Genomic DNA, 18,867 nt, shown 5'->3' with positions numbered 1-18,867 from the left:
CATAAAGAATAAAAGCTCCATCTCTTCAACAACAACTTAGTTGGTTTTGCTTTACGCGAAAACTTTGCTTGAAGAATTTGTTAATCCGGCTCGATACATTCGTATTCTTGAAGAACGTATTTGGTTCAAGCAGGATCAATATTGGATAGATCATTTTAAGTTTTGGGCAATGTTCTTTGCCCTAACAGTTTGCTACTCATTAGTTTTTGATTTTTTCTGTGGAAATACCTTGAGAACTGTATCTATATCTAAAACCCTGTATTTTGAATGAATTCAGAAATTATTGCAATAGGCTAGAACCTGTGTTGGACGATTTTCCGATGTGACTTGGGTACTGCACGGATATCATCTTGGTTATGTTTGGTTTTGCTTTATGCGAAAACTTTGCTCAAAGAATTTGTTAATTCGATACATGCGTATTCTTGAAATGTTTTTGAAATCAAAACTGACACGTCGAAGAACATATTTGGTTCCAGCAGGATGGAAAAACACACATCGCGAATACTGGACAGATCATCTTACGTTTTGGGCAATGTTTTTTGCCCTAACAGAACTCCCCACTCATTAGTTTTTGATTTTTTCTGTGGAGTTACCTTAAGAACTGTATCTATAACTAAAACCCTGTATTTTGAATGAATGTAATCATTCAAGAAATTATTGCAATATGGTAGAGCCTGCGTTGGAGAATTTTGTGATGTGACTTGAGTAGTCCTGCATTGACATAATTTTGACTATATTATTTGCAACAAAAGATCTTTGTTGACTAAAACGAAAAAAAATTAGCTTCGATCTTATGTAAATGAATATGCATTTAGGTGTTTCAAAATTGAACAAGAACTATATATATATATATATATATATATATATATATATATATATATATATATATATATATAAATATAATGCAAATCTCCCCCAGGTTATGAAACAAGAAAAAGTCGCTGAAGGCCAGATCTGTTGAATACAGTGGTGATCAACCAGAATTTCAGCCTGAGAAATGTGGTAGATTCTGTGCAAAATCGTCCTTTACTTTATGAAGCGATGATGCGTAATACTTTCCTGTTATTGTTTCACCTTTTTTAAGATGGTCGATGAGCACAATCCCATGACTATCCTAAAAAACAGTCGCTGTATCTTTCTGGTAGATAAAACCATCTCCACAATTGTCGGAACAGGTTCGGCCTTCGCAATCCACTGTTCTGACAGTTTTTTGTTACACGAGTATTCGGGTACGAATCGACGTAAATAATTCAACTCATTTTACTTAAAACGCGTCAATGAGGTCGGGTACAGCTTTTATATTTTGGATAGAGTTCTTTCCAAAGTAACTAGAAATGGAAGTGAGTCTGCAAATTAGACTTTTCTAAGAAGGAAAATTTCCAATTTTGCTGAATAGTACTTAAAAACGAGTTTGTAATTTCAAGATTGAAGCAGAATGAGATCGGAAATTTTCCAGACGACCCTCGTATATTAATCTGTACAACTTATAACCCAAAAGGGTCCGTCGATAGGTATCTACGTCAATTTTTATCGGATCTAATCTCCTATTTATTGGAAATATGGTCGAAAAGTATCATAACATTTATTTGGAGATCTCAAATTTAGGCCATCACAGCATATAGCTTTTCAAAATAAATCCCTTAATGTTTAGTTTTGATTTCAAGGAATCGAAGAAAAGATTTAATCATATTTCGTGAATACCTTGTATAATTACTCGGTAAAGTGGATCATAAATCATCTGTGTTAGACCAATTATCCTTTCCAAATACCAGGAACAGGATGAAATTTCTCCAAATATTTATCCTCCCTGTCACGTAGTTGTATCATCCGAAGCGGTTTCCCACTGTAAATCAATAGTACAACTTCTATTCTAAATAATTTAACAGACAGTAAAAGACCACCGAATACAATATGTTTTGTACAAGTTGCACAATTCAATAATTCAGATTCATCTTTGAATTTTTTTATTGTTGTTGGAAAATATCTACTTCAAGATCCGAAATATTTGATTTGATTTAAGGAAGCTCAAATTTTTACACCATTTTCATGTATAAACAATATTTGATCTCTAGATATTGACCATAATAGTTCGAAACCTCAAGTTTTTCATCTGTTTATAAAACAATTTTCAATTGAAACGAACCTGAATTCAAGACGATTTATTAACAAAAATAATTGAGACCGTGGAATCGGATCACTTCATATCACTGAATCTAAACCTCTCTCTTAATAATGGCAAAGAAGCCAAAAAAATTTTCAACGCGATTGTTTTGGTTAAAATCCATGTGCTATACCTTGTCAAATGCTTGTGCTACATCTAGAAATATTTTATAGCAATTTTTCCTCTCAATTTTTTTCACAGTTGTATCACTTTTTTGGTAGACTTGGTCTATTGTAGAATATTTATTTTTGAGACGAAATTGGTGATTGAGATTTAACCCCTTGGATGTTCTATGGGTTCTAATCATTTTAGTAAAAGTTTCTCAAACAATTTTGTCTTACTTCATGAGGAGATTTTCCTAGTTTGAGAAACATAATGACTTTAGCTTTTTTCCAAAATCTAGTAACTTAAATTTAGAGATTATGTGATTATAGCTTTTCTTGGAATCTGTTTAAATATTTCTCCAGTTACCAGGTCAAAGCCTGGAACCCTTAACGGGTTAATATTTTCCTTCATCCAGATTGAAAGTTCTTTAGGTTTCGTGGGCTCAATTAATTCTTCTTGTAATGTTTAATCTTCTCTAATCTTCTTTTGGTATAAATGTTTATTCTAAATGATTTACGAAAACATCTAGTTTTTTTGTGTTATCAAATAGTTTTCAGTATTAGAAAGCGAAAACTTTTCAACCAAAGCATCTTATACTGAACACATTATTCAGCGCTACATTAGAGATCTTTAGTCTCTGAAGACGATAACTTGGTTATCGAAACGCCCAACCTATAATTTTAGATTGCAGGTGCAGTTATAGAGTAAACAGTATGAATATCAACAACGGTTGCAAAAATTGAAACTTAAAGCATCTAATAATATATATTACATATATTTATTACATCAGATACATTCTTTAATTTATTATTGCTATTAGTTTCTTGTTTTATAGTTTGTGTCTAGTAACTAAATTTTAGTGTAAAATTGAACGAGTAATTACAAATTTCCGTTTCGACCTTTATTATAACAAAAGATCCAGAGGGTTCCAGTAACTAAGTTCAAGGTGTATTTGAATCGATATTAAAATCGTCGAGGTTTTATATTTCGGTTAATTCCGTAGTACCACTTATAGTGCAGTCATTGTTAGCGAAAAATAGGATCTTACCTCCGAATTTTTTCACTGTGAAGCGATTTGCATGACATTTTGGAATTAGGCACATTTTATCTTTGACTTCAAAAATGAAAATTATCCGAGCTCCACCTATAATTTTTAAAGAGTGTAAATAACCCCTTAATGAAAAAATTAACATTTTATTGCTAGAAGACGTGTTTAATATTGAGGGGTGAAATTGTGAAGTGTTTTCTAATACAATTACTTCATAATAAAATCATGTACAACCCCTTGAAAACCTCACAACCCTTGCAAACAATCCTTGAATTGAAAAAAAATAAAAAAAATTACTTTGGTATGACATAAAAAGATTGAAGTATAGAGTAAATAATATTTTAAGATCTCTATCTTGATTATCGAATTTTCAACCCTATTTTGATCCTTAAAAACCTACCCCTAAGTTAAAGCAGTAAATATATATGATAACACATTTAAAAATAATTGAATTATAGAGTAAGAAATCACCATTTAGTGAATAAAATATAAATTTACAAGTTGTCTAAAATTGTAGCAGATTGAATTAGTAATAGATTTTAAAAAATTCTGCAACAAGAACATGACAATGCATAAAAAACCATGAAAAAACCATAGTCATAGTTTTTAATCAATTTTATATATAAAAAAACATTAACCTTTATGACTCAATGTTTGAATCGCTGTCATAATCGATATCTTCTTCTGGTTGAATAGGAGGGCTTTTTTGCACGTTCCACAAGTAGTATTGCAAAACAGACCAACTCTTCGGCATCCGCAAGAGGCTTCGCAACCTTTTTTGCAGTTGCAAAAAATCATTTTTAGTAGTTCTTGTGTTGCAGGTGGATCAATTTTAATTTTTTAAATAAATATTTATGTAAAAAATACTTCCAAAAAATATGCTGAATTAAAAATTGTACTACAGAGCTACAATTTTTTTCTTCACAATATATAGTGAGAAACCTTCTATTTTAAAACTATGAAGGGTCAAGGGATCGAGAGAGATTGTGATTCCGCTGCCACGCGCTCTTTAAATAATCATTTCTCCATTAATTTTTCATTGACAGAAAAGAAAAAAAATTCTAATTTTTGTCAGAAAAAGACCTATAGTTTTCACTATCATACTTTTATACGTATCTTTGATATTTCGCTTTATAAGAAATAAATTTTATCAGTTTTCAATTTGCTACAATTTTTTTTATTATGAAATTTTCGTTAAAATGTATATTTTTGGAGATATTTGTAAAAAACGTGAAAAAATTACAATTTTTCAATTATCAATAACTTGAAAAGTATTGGTTTTTTTTAAACTTTATAGAACACCGAGAAGGGGTTGCAAACACCCCCAGAGTGCGGAGTTCAGATAATTTCAACTTTTGAAGTTAAGGGTAAGATAAGCCCAATTCCAAAATTTCTTGCAAATCGGTTCACAGTAAAAAAATTCGGAGCAAAAACGCTTCTATGACTGCACTATTAATACGTAGTTGATGTTGGTATTTATAGAAGTTATTGAACGTTGTTGAATTTAATAGTATTTAGATAATTCCATTTTCAAGTTCATTCTACTAGTACTTGATAAAATTATGATGATATCGAACTATTTTGTGATTTTTTGAGCCGTTACTCCATGTGGAAATTCTCAAAAATAATATATTTAAACGAGATTGCTCTGGAGATACGGAAGAGAGTGAAAGCTGGAAACAAGGAGTATTACATTGCCCAAAAGATGCTGAAATCTTGCTAACTCAGCAGGCAACCAAAAGAGAGGATCTACCGTACAGTACTGATGCAGGACGATCGCACATAAGAAGGCAGGAACAGCATCGAGAAGAATCGAGGACAGTTGTCCGGGAGGCCTTCAACAACGTTTTCTCGTCTACCACTGTAGAATTATTAACTTAAATTTTGCAACATCTTGCACGATGGGAGGAGGTAGTATCTTTAACAATCATGAAATAGTTATTTGTATGCCAAGGACTGAAAGTACAACTTTGCTGGACGAGGACATTTTTTAGACCATGCATAAAATCCAAAACTTTTTCAATTACACCGAGGAAAGAAAATAAATAACATAAAATTTTATTTATTGACAATATAATTCGAGTAACTCTTCATGGTTGATGTTTTCTTTTTCATCATTATTCATTGTTATTCATTCATTTATAGAAAACTTCAGATAAAACAAATAATTTCAGAAAATTAAAAATTTAGGGTTATGCAAAATCATCGAGGTGAAACTGTCAACTGTCAACATTGAAGTGGCTAGAGTCACTCTAGAGCGTCCCGAAAGTGTTTTGCAGTACAGAACTGTCACTTTTACTACATGGAACACTCAAAACGCAACTTTCGTTATGTAAATGAATACAGATCGAACAACTTTCAGATCTAAAAAATCTATTTTCATCATCATATTATCAATTTCATATTTCATTGGACCTCCATGTTAAAAATATATATTGAAACGGTTGTATTATGGGTCTATTTTTATTCATAGGAACATTTCTACATTACTAATTTGTTATGATAATAATAATTACGATATATGATAGATCAAACCAGCTTCCTAATTCAATAATAAAGGAAATTATATAGAAATTCAGGGTTATTTATCATAATAAAACTAATACGTTATTATTGTGAGGCTATGTTGGGATTTTGTGGAAATGCTATAAAAAATAACGTATACGGTTTAGAGGACAAAACAGCCTGAATGGAATTCTATTCAGTCGTATATGAAACGGAGGATAAATTCGTTTTCTTTGGTCAGAAATTTCTTAGAAAAAATGATATTTTAGTAATACGATATTTCTAATGTGTATTATAATAAAATTTGTTCATTCAGGCATATTTTAAGAATATTTTTTACACCAAATAATAAAACTTTATATGGAAGATGATTAGCGAGTCGTATATCATATTTATTTCATTAATTCGTTTATATGCGAAGGGGTGGTTTTTATTGGAACCAAAAGTTTGTTCATACACAAATTTTTTGAAACAGTAACAGTCAAGCAGTTTTGAAATTCGCTGCCTTGGTATTATTCGTATTAATAATCGATTTGATATAGAAATTCCAAGGGATTAATTTTTTGTGTAGTATTGTCGTTTATCTGTACTTTTGAATTAATCCCTGATTCTTAAAATTGAATATTGTAATGCGGACCTGGACAAGTTGTTTACTACTCAAATCGCGATGGGACGTCTCTCATCTCTTTTTGTGAATATTTTAGCTAATTAATGATCGACCTAACCAATTGTAAGTTTAATTATGTACTCGAACTACGTTTTCGTTTACCTGAAATATCCCCTTTTGGAGATGGTGCATTCTAAACGGATTAAAAATCGTCACGAGTTGTAGCGCATCGTTTTATTTGTATCGTGAAATTTTTAATGTGAGGTAAGTTTAAAAAAATATGTGTAAATTTGAATGAAAAATGATATGAAAGTGTAAAAGTCTCGCGAAACAAAAAAAATATGGTAATGGTACATTATGAAACGTAATGAGAGATTTTTGGCTCTTAGCGAATGATTTTGTACCAACAACATATCGGAAATTGCAATAAGCTATAGGATTTTGAGGTTATAAATGAATTAAGCACAAAGTGTTTGGTTTTTGTATGGATTATTTTTATACTCACTATACAGGGTGTCCCACGACGAGTTAAACTATCTGTATATGGCAAAAGAAATTTGATATTCATGAAGTTAAACTTTGGACACTATTTATACACACCCTGTATAAAGTGAAGAATTTTTCAGAATACATCTGACTTTGCTAAAAGGAACCGAATAGAAATCATTTCCATGTTTTTAAGGGTATTTTCGTAAAAAAATATTTTGGTCTGCAACTGTCAAATTTTTTACAAAAAAATCGATAACTCAAAAAGTATGCATTTTTCCGAAAAAGTTTTTAGACAAGAGTATACTAAACTTTTACGTAGATTTCAAAAATGTATTAATATACAAGGTGTTCTATTCAAAATAACAAAGTTATTCTTCCGGTAGAACTGGAAGTCGGTCATCTTTGAAAATATATTAGTTAAAAAGATAGTATCCGAAAACTCGAATATACAAAGTGTCGTGGGACACCTTGTATATTAGATGTTACCGTATATTAAGGTTATTACTATGGACCGAATAAATTATTTTATAACGAAGTTACGAGTTGTAGTTGAGGTTTACCTTTTCCAGTGGATTCTATGGTCGTATTACAAATTAAAACGAAAATGAGACTGGAGGGTGATTAGAGTTCAGTTTTATTTCAAATTCTGTCATCAGAACTATAATATCATTGAGAAACTTCAAGATTAATTGTGGTAAAGAATACCATCAACTTAGTTGCGTTCGGTAATGTAGAACGCAAAACAAAGCGAGCCGAAAACGATGATTCCATTCACGTGATCATCGATCTCGAAAATTCAATATTATAGAAAAATCTATGATCTGTTATGACTTAAGAAAGTAGTTTTCAATCGAGAAGATCACAGAATAATATCATTTAGTTCATGTATTTCAATATATTTATTGAAATGATATTTTAAATATTTAAGCTTTAACCGACTAAAACTAAAAAATATATTCATGGAAACAATTTATATTCACAACCTACTGCTGATGTTTCCTATAAAAGTTCTTTATATACCTGAATTCTTTTGAGACCCGAAATTGTAAAGTCGCCGGTCGCTTTTAAATTAAGATATTTCATTTTCCATTCTCTTTTTATTGTTCCGCCTTTTCGATTACTTGCATTTTCCTTTGTGGAAAACGACTTTCCGTGTGCATTCATGTTTTTAGTCGATTCTTAACTGAAGAACAACGTTCAGCATAAACGTAATAAAATATTTAACTTGAAACGAAACAAAAAATCTTATTTGAGCTATAGAAAAGTGAGTGGGATAAAATCAATTAACTTAGCCTTGTTTTTAAAGAATTATTCAAGGGTAGGTTGTCCTGAACAGCTTTCAATGTCTAATAAAAGAACTGATCTAATTTTCAGAAGAATTTTTCGTTAAAGAAAAACGATCCACGTCCCATTTCAATTGACATACTTAAGAATATTTTAAATTTTTCACTAAAACAAATTTGAAAGTCGTTTAATGACTTTTTTCTTGATAGAAAAATTGAGTTGTGTACCCCTTAAAAACAACTGGAAATTGAGGAGAAAGTGATCTAAAAACGAAACTACCTGCATCCCTAAAATCAAGAACATTTAGATGCATCAATAAATTGTTATACATTGTAAGATAAAAAATAATATTTTGTCAATTACTAGATATTTCCAAGAATTATTCCACATTAAGAGAAACCTAATTTTTTGCAATTCTCAATAAAACACAACATTTTGGGAGTTTAATCATTCATTCGAATTGGTTTTACCAAATAGAAACAATTCCAATAATATCCAAAAGCCACCAATTTTATGCAAGTCTTGGAAAGTAACATAAATTATGAAGATAAAGACACGGGTGTAAATATATATTTATAGATCGAATATATATAAAGTCAATAAGTTTGCATCGTGTGATGCAATATTTATGACTTTAATTTCCGCAAACATGCATTATACGAATCCACGTATATGGTTCCTGAAGTTCGAGAAGCAGGTCCGGCACAACAAAATCACGGTTTTTAAGTTGATTAACTGAAAAATTAATGTCTTTCCTATATCTAGCTTGGTTAACAATGTTCTCCAATGATTTTTTTTAAATACATGATTTTTCAATTCAATTCATCAGGATTACATAGAACTGTTGTCGTTAGAAGCAAATAAATATTTTTTTCATATAATAATCCGGTCAAATTAGACGAAAAATAATAATGAAGCTACATAAATTCCCATCAAGCTGATAATCAGTAAAAAATAGTTTTTCGCGATTATCATCAAAACGGAGAGTTTTGTCATGAAAATACTTCTGGCAAAAATTGTAGATCATACAATTGTCTACGAAAAACGTATCAACACTTTTTTTCTTACGAGCCACCGTTTCTGAGATGAGATACAACGGTTCAAAAAGGTTTGAAAGTTATAAAGTTTCAAAATTAGTGTCGTATTTAATGACTATAATAATTGCACGAGAAATACCAAAGTTGCAGAACAACATCGTCGAACTTAGTAACATCTTCGTCAATTGATGATTCATTTGATTAACTTATTACAGTTCCCACCAATCAACAAAAATTTCTCACAAATACTCGGTAAATTTCTCTTATATCTCAGAAACAGTGGATTTTAGGAAAAAAATATTCATACATTTTTTGTAGATAATTTTATAATCTACAATTTTTGTGAAAAGTATTTTTATGATAAAACTCACCGTTTCGCTGAAAATTGCGAAAAACCTTTTGACCCTCGACCTTGAATAAAATTTGTACCTTGGTGGTAATTTATTTAACTTGAGAATGTCTAAATTGACCGGACTATAAAGTGCTACTAGATAAGTTTGTCGAATAGCTAACAGCCTTGAATGACATCATCGTTAATATTAGATTGCGAAATTTTGAAAATTTCTTAAATGTGTGATCTGAATAAAGTAGTTTCCAAAATTCGTTTCTCTTTTTTTTATTTATACGGTGGCACAACTTTTATAAAATTGCTAGATATAACTAATAATTATGACAGTTTGTGACAGTTCTAGAGGAAAAAACAATTTTAGAAAATTAGAAAGATATCTCATTCAAAGCATAATATGGACGTTACTGCATTCAGGATCGCCAGAAAAAATTGCATTGTTTAAATCAACCATCAACCATTTTTTATTTTGTTCATACCGAATTCACAAAACCACTACACCAACACTCACAATTACACTGTTTGACGCGCGCTTCGATTACCAAGTTATCGTCTTCAGAGACTGGAGATGAAGTGTTTACCTCCAGTCTCTGAAGATGATAACTTGGCGCGTGAAACAGTGTAATTGTGAGTGTTGGTGTAGTGGTGGTGTTAAAGAGTTGATTCAATTGACTTCTAATTTCCTAGAAAAATATGTTTTTTTTTAAAGTATGATTTGAATAAAATTGATTTCAAAGTCTTCTTATTTATTCGCAGGGAAAATTTTATGAAAGACTAATAATTTTGACATTTTTTGTTTTCTAAAGCAACGAATAATATTCAGGTGAATGATTTCTGCACATAAGGGTGGATGATCCTCATCGCTAGCAAATAAAAATGGAGTGTGTATTTAACATGCTTTCGATATATCATTATTTTCTGTACAATATTATCAATTATGCAGCTGGAAATTACTACTAGTTTTCGCATTTACATTACTGTTTTTCATAAATGACGATATAAAAAAATATAATGGATTTTACCAGACTCCATATCAGTTTTAGAGATACAGAATTTAGTTAGCTCTTAAGAGTGAATATAAATTATAAAAAATAATACGGAATTAAAAACAGCTTCAGGTCTAATCGGAGATATTGGAGAAAGCACGAAAGCGGGCCCACCATAATTTAGAAAAATGTATATCAATGAAAACTCCTCAAGTTTAGATCAGAACTATGTTTGAAACGAAGTATATATATAGTCTCAATAATAACTTCTGTGATTTAAAACTGTAGATGTTTACCAAACTGAATCGCAGTGAAAATTTGTAATAAAACCTCTGATTTCTTATCTTTAATAAATTTGATTATCGAAACGCGTGTCGGGCAGTGTAATCGTGAGTATTGGTGTAGTCATAGTGTAAACAATATATTCAGAGTGAAGATTGGAATGTGTATAGAGCGCCTTCATCATTTTTTGTGAAAACTGTCATTGAATTTTTAATACAAAGGCTTACCTGGGAATCCTTCGAGAAAATATTTACTTTGAAATTGGAACGGAAACTTGAGAAACTTTTTTTTATTATCAGAATGAGATTTTTTTGTTATGAATCTCGGATATCACATACTAATACATATTAGTGAAAATATTTTTGTTCTATCTTCTCAACCCTAATTTCTTCAGTTGTTCTTCTAACGAAATTTGTTGTTTCGTGAGATTCGAAAGAAAATGAGCTTACGAGAACGTGACGTATATTTATCAAATAAATTTTTAAAATTATGGCGTACGTACTTAATGTCCAAATTTGTGCGGGAGTTTGAAAAAAAACTATAAAAGCACTAGCCAACAAAAACAAAATGACTTTAATGTGGTTACCAGGGTATACTAGGAAATAAAGAGGCAGAGAGTCTTTCTAAACGACTCCATACCCTAGACCAGAGTCCTAATGTTACCTCATGTCATGCCATATACATAACGAACTGACCGGAAGGCTTAAACAATCAGAAACACTCCATACTTCAGATTTATAACCACATCAGGTAAGAACTTCCGTGATGACCTTAAACGATATCGAATTAGTAGTCGATCTTCTGAAAGGTAACCACCCCGTCAAATACCATCTTAAGATACTGAGCATGGCAGAGAATGACCACTGGAAATTCTGCAAATAAGCTAATAAAATATAGAGTCCTGTACAAAATATCTTCTAGGTTTATGAGTGGTTGTAAAGGTAAACTTCACAATACGTTTTTCTTCACAAAAGCAAAAGCTGCTTTTTATTAAAAGTTTACAGATCATTTTTTTATTTCTATGTTTATTAGACGATATCATCAAAGTTACAAAACTTTTCGAAATCATTGTAACGTAACTTTTGCTTCGTACCTCGTATATCAATTTGTACACTCAGGTATTCCGTAATATATAGCATGACATATTTAATCTTACTTATAATCTACTGCAGCTACTCCTGGTTTATAACTACAAGAAATTTGAACTTTTTGTTAACTCTGGATATTTCTTTGAAATTTTTTTCTGCCGTACGCTGCTATAATAACCAATTTAAACCATTGAAATAAACTTATATACACCTAAGAATTAGGTGTATACTTTGTGTGAAATTTTCATTTAAATGAACAAGTTTGAAATGAGGAAACGGCTTTAAAAATAATTTCAAATTTTGGTCATAACTACGACCGCGCGTACGCCACAATTTTAAAAATGTATTTGATAAATATACATCACGTTCTCAATTTCTTTCGAATCTCACGAAACAACAAATTTCATTAGAAGAACAACTGAAGAAATTAGGGTTGAGAAGATAGAACAAAAATATTTTCACTAATATGTATTAGTATGTGATATCCGAGATTCATAACAAAAAATCTCATTCTGATAATAAAAAAAAGTTTCTCAAGTTTTCGTTTAAATTTCAAAGTAAATATTTTCTCGGGGGATTCCCAGGTAAGCCTTTGTATTAAAAATTCAATGACAGTTTTCACAAAAAATGATGAAGGCGCTCTATACACATTCCAATCTTCACACTGAATATATTGTTTACTCTATGACTACACCAATACTCACGATTACACGGCCCGACACGCGTTTCGATAATCAAATTTATTAAAGATAAGAAATCAGAGGTTTTATTACAAATTTTCAACTCTTTAACACCACCACTACACCAACACTCACAATTACAGTGTTTCACGCGCCAAGTTACCATCTTCAGAGACTGGAGGTAAACACTTCATCTCCAGTCTCTGAAGACGATAACTTGGTAATCGAAGCGCGCGTCTAACAGTGTAATTGTGAGTGTTGGTGTAGTGGTTGTTGTGAATTCGGTATGAACAAAATAAAAAATGGTTGATGGTTGATTTAAACAATGCAATTTTTTCTGGCGATCCTGAATGCAGTAACGTCCATATTATGCTTTGAATGAGATATCTTTCTAATTTTCTAAAATTGTTTTTTCCTCTAGAACTGTCACAAACTGTCATAATTATTAGTTATCTCTAGCAATTTTATAAAAGTTGTGCCACCGAATAAATAAAAAGAAAGAGAAACGAATTTTGGAAACTATTTTATTCAGATCATACATTTAAGAAATTTTCAAAATTTCGCAATCTAATATTAACGATGATGTTATTCAAGGCTGTTAGCTATTCGACAAACTTATCTAGTAGCACTTTATAGTCCGGTCAATTTAGACATTCTCAAGTTAAATAAATTACCATCAAGGTGCAAATTTTATTCAAGGTCGAAGATCAAAAGGTCTTTCGCAATTTTCAGCGAAACGGTGAGTTTTATCATAAAAATACTTTTCACAAAAATTGTAGATTATAAAATTATCTACAAAAAATGTATGGATATTTTTTTCCTAAAACCCACTGTTTCTGAGATATAAGAGAAATTACCCGAGTATTTGTGAGAAATTTCTGTTGACTGGTGGGAACTGTAATAAGTTCATCAAATGAATCATCAGTTGACGAAGATGTTACTAAGTTCGACGATGTTACGATAAATTTGAGAAAGATCGGTTCAGTAGATTCTGAAATTTATTGGTGACCGTTTCGGGAAAACGCGTTCGAAAGTTTGCGTTTATACTAAAAATTTTCTTCTAGAAATTCCATTCTGACCGAGTTTCTTCTTGTTCAAAAGTGTCGGTTGCCTACGAATTTTTTTTAACGATCCGGGGCGTCTTCACTTCCTTTTCTCAAGATTTTAATAATAATTTTCAAAAAATCAACTTCATGCGTCTCGCATGAAAAAATATAGTTAGCTTCGCAGCTTCTAAACTGAACTAACCGACGTTTCACGGTCTCTTAGTCAATATTTTGAAGCTTCTGTCAACGGTCTTGGCCCTCCTATACTTAAGCGTAATTCAGGTTCAGGTAGCAATTAGATTTAGCAATATCATTATAATGGTCAGTCTTCTCGGATATCAAAAAATCCTTTGGCATATATTTTTTACACATGTCGTTGATGTGATCTATGATCAGAGGAACAAGAGGACCCCCTTAAACCATATTTTTTTCTTGTAGATATTTTATCCATCCAAATGATTGCTGGTTCAGTTTGCAAGCTTTTCCCTTTAGTCTTCATTTTCTGATATCAAATTCTTTAGAGATGCATGTATATTTTCAATATTGAATGTGTCCAAATTACATTTATAACATTCAGGTTTTGTACCAATTATTTTATTTTTTTTATTTTTGCCATAACCATGAAGTAATCAAAGTCCTCTGTAAATTCTGACATATCGTACTAATGTCTGTTTTTTTCTGTTCTATTTGTGAGCATGTTTTTTGATCTGGTAATACATACCAAATACTAATGACCAAATTTCATCATCATATATTACATTTGCAGTAAATGCAGTTCCTAAATTGATCAATTAGCTCTTATTTTCTATGAAAACCGTAATCAATTGAATGGTTTGTACCCTATTTACTTCTCAAATAACTCATAAAGATAATCGACAATTGTAGTATCTAAGAGATATCAAGGAAGTCCTAAATACCTCGATGCAATGAGGATTCCACTAAGACAAATATATATATTAAAATAATTAGGATAATGATGGATTAAATTTCAATTCAAAAAATAGTGTACAATATACAATTTATTGTGGTGACTCACTTTCAAATTTATTCTGATCCTCATTACAATTTGATTTCATTGGGAAGTTTAATGAGTATCAAGACTTTCAGGACTTCCAAGATAGCTTGGCTATCTGAGAGAAGATGGATGAGTTATCTAGAGATTTCCATCCAAAATTTTATGTTTATTGCTAATATTCAGTTATTTTTTTTATATCATTTTGAAAAAATGAATTTCTGAATATAAACTGACCTAGTGCTATTTTAAGCAAAGTTACCTGCTAGTTATTATTTCCTTCAAATGCATTCCAGCCATGGAAAACCCTACACAGTTTACAAGAAAAAATCAACGATCGATCAAAGTTAATTGGAACATAGAAAAAGAGAGAGAGAGATTCGTTGTGAAAATTTAGGAAGGAAGGTTTTTTTTTTTTTTGGTAATTTGGTTAAGATTTGTTTAGGCCCTGATATAGGAATTTTTTCCTCTGCAGGGCTGGGTGTGGGGATATTTAGTTGGGAAGTGTTTGCAGGCTGCTTCTAGCGGTGTAGTTACATTTTTTTAGTTCAAGATTTTTTTTTCTTTTTATATTTTTTTTTTTTTTTGGTTTTTTTTTTATATATTTTTTTTGTTTATTTTTTGTTTTTTCTTAATCTAATTGGGGGTGGGCGGGTACAGCTGCGGCTGTATTATTCCCTATCGTCGGACATTTGTCTGGAGAATCGGTTCTCCAGGTTGCAGGGAAACCGCAGAAAACCTGCAACTCCGACGATGGATGACTATGTGGGTGTGTGTTGGGGGTAGGAATTTATCTGATTGATGTGGAAGCTACTATTGAGGAAATTGAGGAAGGATGAGGAGGGTCTCTTTCGCTACGGAATTCTTGATTCGATGGATCGAATCAATTAGAAGGGGCTTGAAATGGGGGTTATGTCAGTATTGACATAAATGGTGTTGGTAGGGCTAAACCTACACTTTTTCAGTGGGACGTGTTTGGTTTTTGGGTGAAAGCGAAATGAATGCGGTTACCCACGCCGCTGGTTACGGTACAATTATAACCGTAAAAAGGGGGAATGAGGCGTTGTAGCGTTTCGGCTACTAGCGCCCGAGAAGTAGGGATGGCATTCATTATTGTTGTTGCCAGGATTTCAATTAGGATTTTAGTGTCAGTAGACAGGTCATAAGGGGTTTGAGGTTTTTCTAGGGTGACTGGGGCTGTATCCTGGGGGGCTTTCGGAGTTTCAATCCTTTTCGGACAGCGGGGGTGGAAGGCGGGGTGAGGTCCACCGCAATTTTTACAGGTGGGGGAGTTTGCTTTTGGGCATTTTTCTGGCTTGTGACCAGAACCACCACAGGTTGGGCAAATAGGTTTGGCATTGCAGGTGTCTGCGGAGTGGCCGGTAGATGAGCAACGGTTGCAATATTTGGGGACTGCGGGTATGGTGTTTGAATTTGAGGCTTCGCAGAAGTGCGAAAGCCCGTGGAAGTTTATACCCTTGGTTAGGGCGTGATGGTAGGCGGTTTCGGAATCTGTAATAATTCGGAACATGGATGTGGGTTTATTTGTGGATCTAGCTATGATCCTCCAAGTTTTAAGGACAGGGAATTTCAGGATAGAAAGGATCTCAAGGAACTCTTCTTCGGTGTAAGATTGGTCTACATTCTTGCAGACCAGAGAAAAGGTAGTTTTTTTGGTTTTACTGTTTAGGGGTTTTTGGACCCGTTGGGGAGAGTTTATTGGGATTACGACGATTTTCTCGTCGCCTATGGCGTAACGGATTTTCCTTGCCAACGTTTCGTGATTAAACGTGGAAGGAATTTTGAGGAGGGCGGTTCCATTGGGGTTAGCTTTGAGAAAGCTCATTTGTCCCCTCAACAGCTCTTGCATGTTGAGGAGATTGTAGAGCTCTCTCTGTGAGGTATATTTGGATGGGAGGTTTCTCAGATTGAGTGTTTGAAGTGGAGGACCTTGAGCGGAGGAGCGAGATTGAGGTTGTTGGTGGGTTCTGGGGGTCTGGGGTTGTTGGTGGGTTCTGGGGCTCTGGGTTTGAGTTGGTGCTTGGAGTTTAGTGGTGTTTTGGGTATTTCTATTTGGCTTCTGGGTTTGAGTTGGTGCTTGGGGTTTTGTGGTATTTTGGGTATTTTTTTTTGGCTTTTGAGATATTGGCTTAGAATTTAGAGGGGGAATATTGGTTTTGGGGATCGCGCCTTGTCGGGTATAATCAACCCGCTGGGATTTGGAGCTGGACGATTTCTGCGAGACCCTAGATGCATAGGAATCCGCAGAAGGTGCTGGTGAGGGGGTTCTACTATACTCGAGAGATTTTCGTTCGATTAAATCCATGGTGTTGCGAATTTGGGTGACTTGTTGTGGATAGAACCGCGAGAGTTCTGCCATCATTTCTGCGAAGGTTTTCTTCTCCGAAGGAGAATTGGGGTTGGTTGGGAGTGGTGGGAATTCATCGACGGTGGATACTGGTTTACTTCTGGTTTGTATAGGGGAACGGGCTACTCGGGGCATTTTCAAAAGTGAAATTGGTGAAATTTAAAAGATCGAAAGAGTCAGATCAAGTGAGATCAAGGAATAAGGATTTCGAAAATTGAAATCCTTTGTTAGTACCTAACAAGAGTTGGCTATCAAAGCCGACAGCGGACTCACTGCCGGAGGGAGTTTCCTCCCCGGTTAAAGAATTCCTGACCCTTTTGATTGCCTGTTAGTTTTTAATTAAATGAAAATAATATTCACCTGAAACTGGCTGATCCTAGGACTCACGTTGGTTCTTGAAATACTTGCCCCCGAAAGGGTTTATTTCATTATAAAAAAAGCCCTAAAAAGGGCAGATAGGTGAAGCAACTGAGCCCCGAAAGGGGCATTTTTGCAACGGTACACTCAAATTTAACGACTTTCTTTGTCAGCGAGAGTTTGAATCGCAGTAGGCGACCCTGCGTTTACCGGTGTGTTTTCTAAATAAAACAGTGACCGATTATACAGAAGTCCTTGTATCCGTACGTGCGACCTTCTCGTAGCGCTCTGGAACATAGAAGAACTCGCACGGGCATTTGTGCGATCAAAACACTTTCATGAAGAGTAAACGATGCTTTTTCATTTGGATCTCTTATCCTTGTGCCATTTGGTAACAGTAAATCAAAGGGGCGAGTTTAATAATAGTGATGATCTTAATTGCTACGAATTTTGATTACAAAGGAGACAGAAAAAGCGGAGACCCTCGACCAAAGTTACTTGGAACACAGAATAACTCGTTTGGGCATTTGTGCGAACCAAAACACTTTTTTGAGGAGTAAATGATTCCTTTTCATTTGGATCTCTCACCCTTGGGCCATTGGTAACAGTAAATCAAAGAGTCAGAAACCACTTGCGGATATCTTCACGGCTATAGTAGAATTTGTTCCATTTTTCATGAAGACAAAATCGTGATTTCATTAATAATTAAAAAACTTTTCTAACATTGTTACTATGTATTCTCAATTGTGAAAATTCAATATATATATTTTTCTAGTATTTCATTTCGAATTCTGACACTAATAAATCAGATGTTCATGCATATTCGTTCAGCCTGAATTTCCACTTTTACCGCCTCCGACCTATCAGGTGTTGAAATATACCCAACTTCCGGTCTCTTACTGGAAATTAGGTAACTCGGTGTGTGAGTTATGGCGAGTAGGTGTTGTAACTTATTAGTTACATTTCCCACTTATCTTCTGGTTCTGGGACCCTCCACTCACTTCACTTTGATATTGGATACGTACATTAAACTAGATAGTCCAGTTGAGTTATTTGGAAAAGTTTGATACTCATTAAACTTCCCAATGAAATCAAATTGTAATGAGGATCAAAATAAATTTGAAAGTGAGTCACCACAATAAATTGTATATTGTACACTATTTTTTGAATTAAAATTTAATCCATCATTATCCTAATTATTTTAATATACTGTGCTTTTCAGATAAAAGTATCCACCTTTAATAACTTTTGTAATACTGGTATTTAGAAAAAATCCAAAAACACGTCAATTTATGTTGGAAGCGGCAAGCATTATGGCTTATTTAAACTTACTGGAAAAGCCACCCCCTCACCCCTAGCAGCATCCCCTTTATTTTTTTAAATTACTTTTCATATTTTTTATGTAAAATTTGGATACTCCTCCTTGAGCTGATTTCAAAAATGTATAATACTTGTAGGTTAAAGTG

General features: G+C 32.9%; 1 protein-coding gene across 3 annotated transcripts in view; it reads right to left on the bottom strand.

The window, feature by feature from the left end:
* LOC130895199 (irregular chiasm C-roughest protein-like) overlaps nucleotides 1-18,867 on the bottom strand; it is a 201,851-nt gene that overhangs the window by 150,628 nt on the left and 32,356 nt on the right. The gene's annotated exons all lie outside the window — the stretch shown is intronic.

This window comes from Diorhabda carinulata, chromosome 6, assembly GCF_026250575.1.
Source record: "Diorhabda carinulata isolate Delta chromosome 6, icDioCari1.1, whole genome shotgun sequence".
Lineage (NCBI taxonomy): Eukaryota > Metazoa > Arthropoda > Insecta > Coleoptera > Chrysomelidae > Diorhabda > Diorhabda carinulata.
The sequence above is the reverse complement of the archived record's forward strand: the minus strand, read 5'-3'. Positions and strand labels throughout refer to the sequence as shown.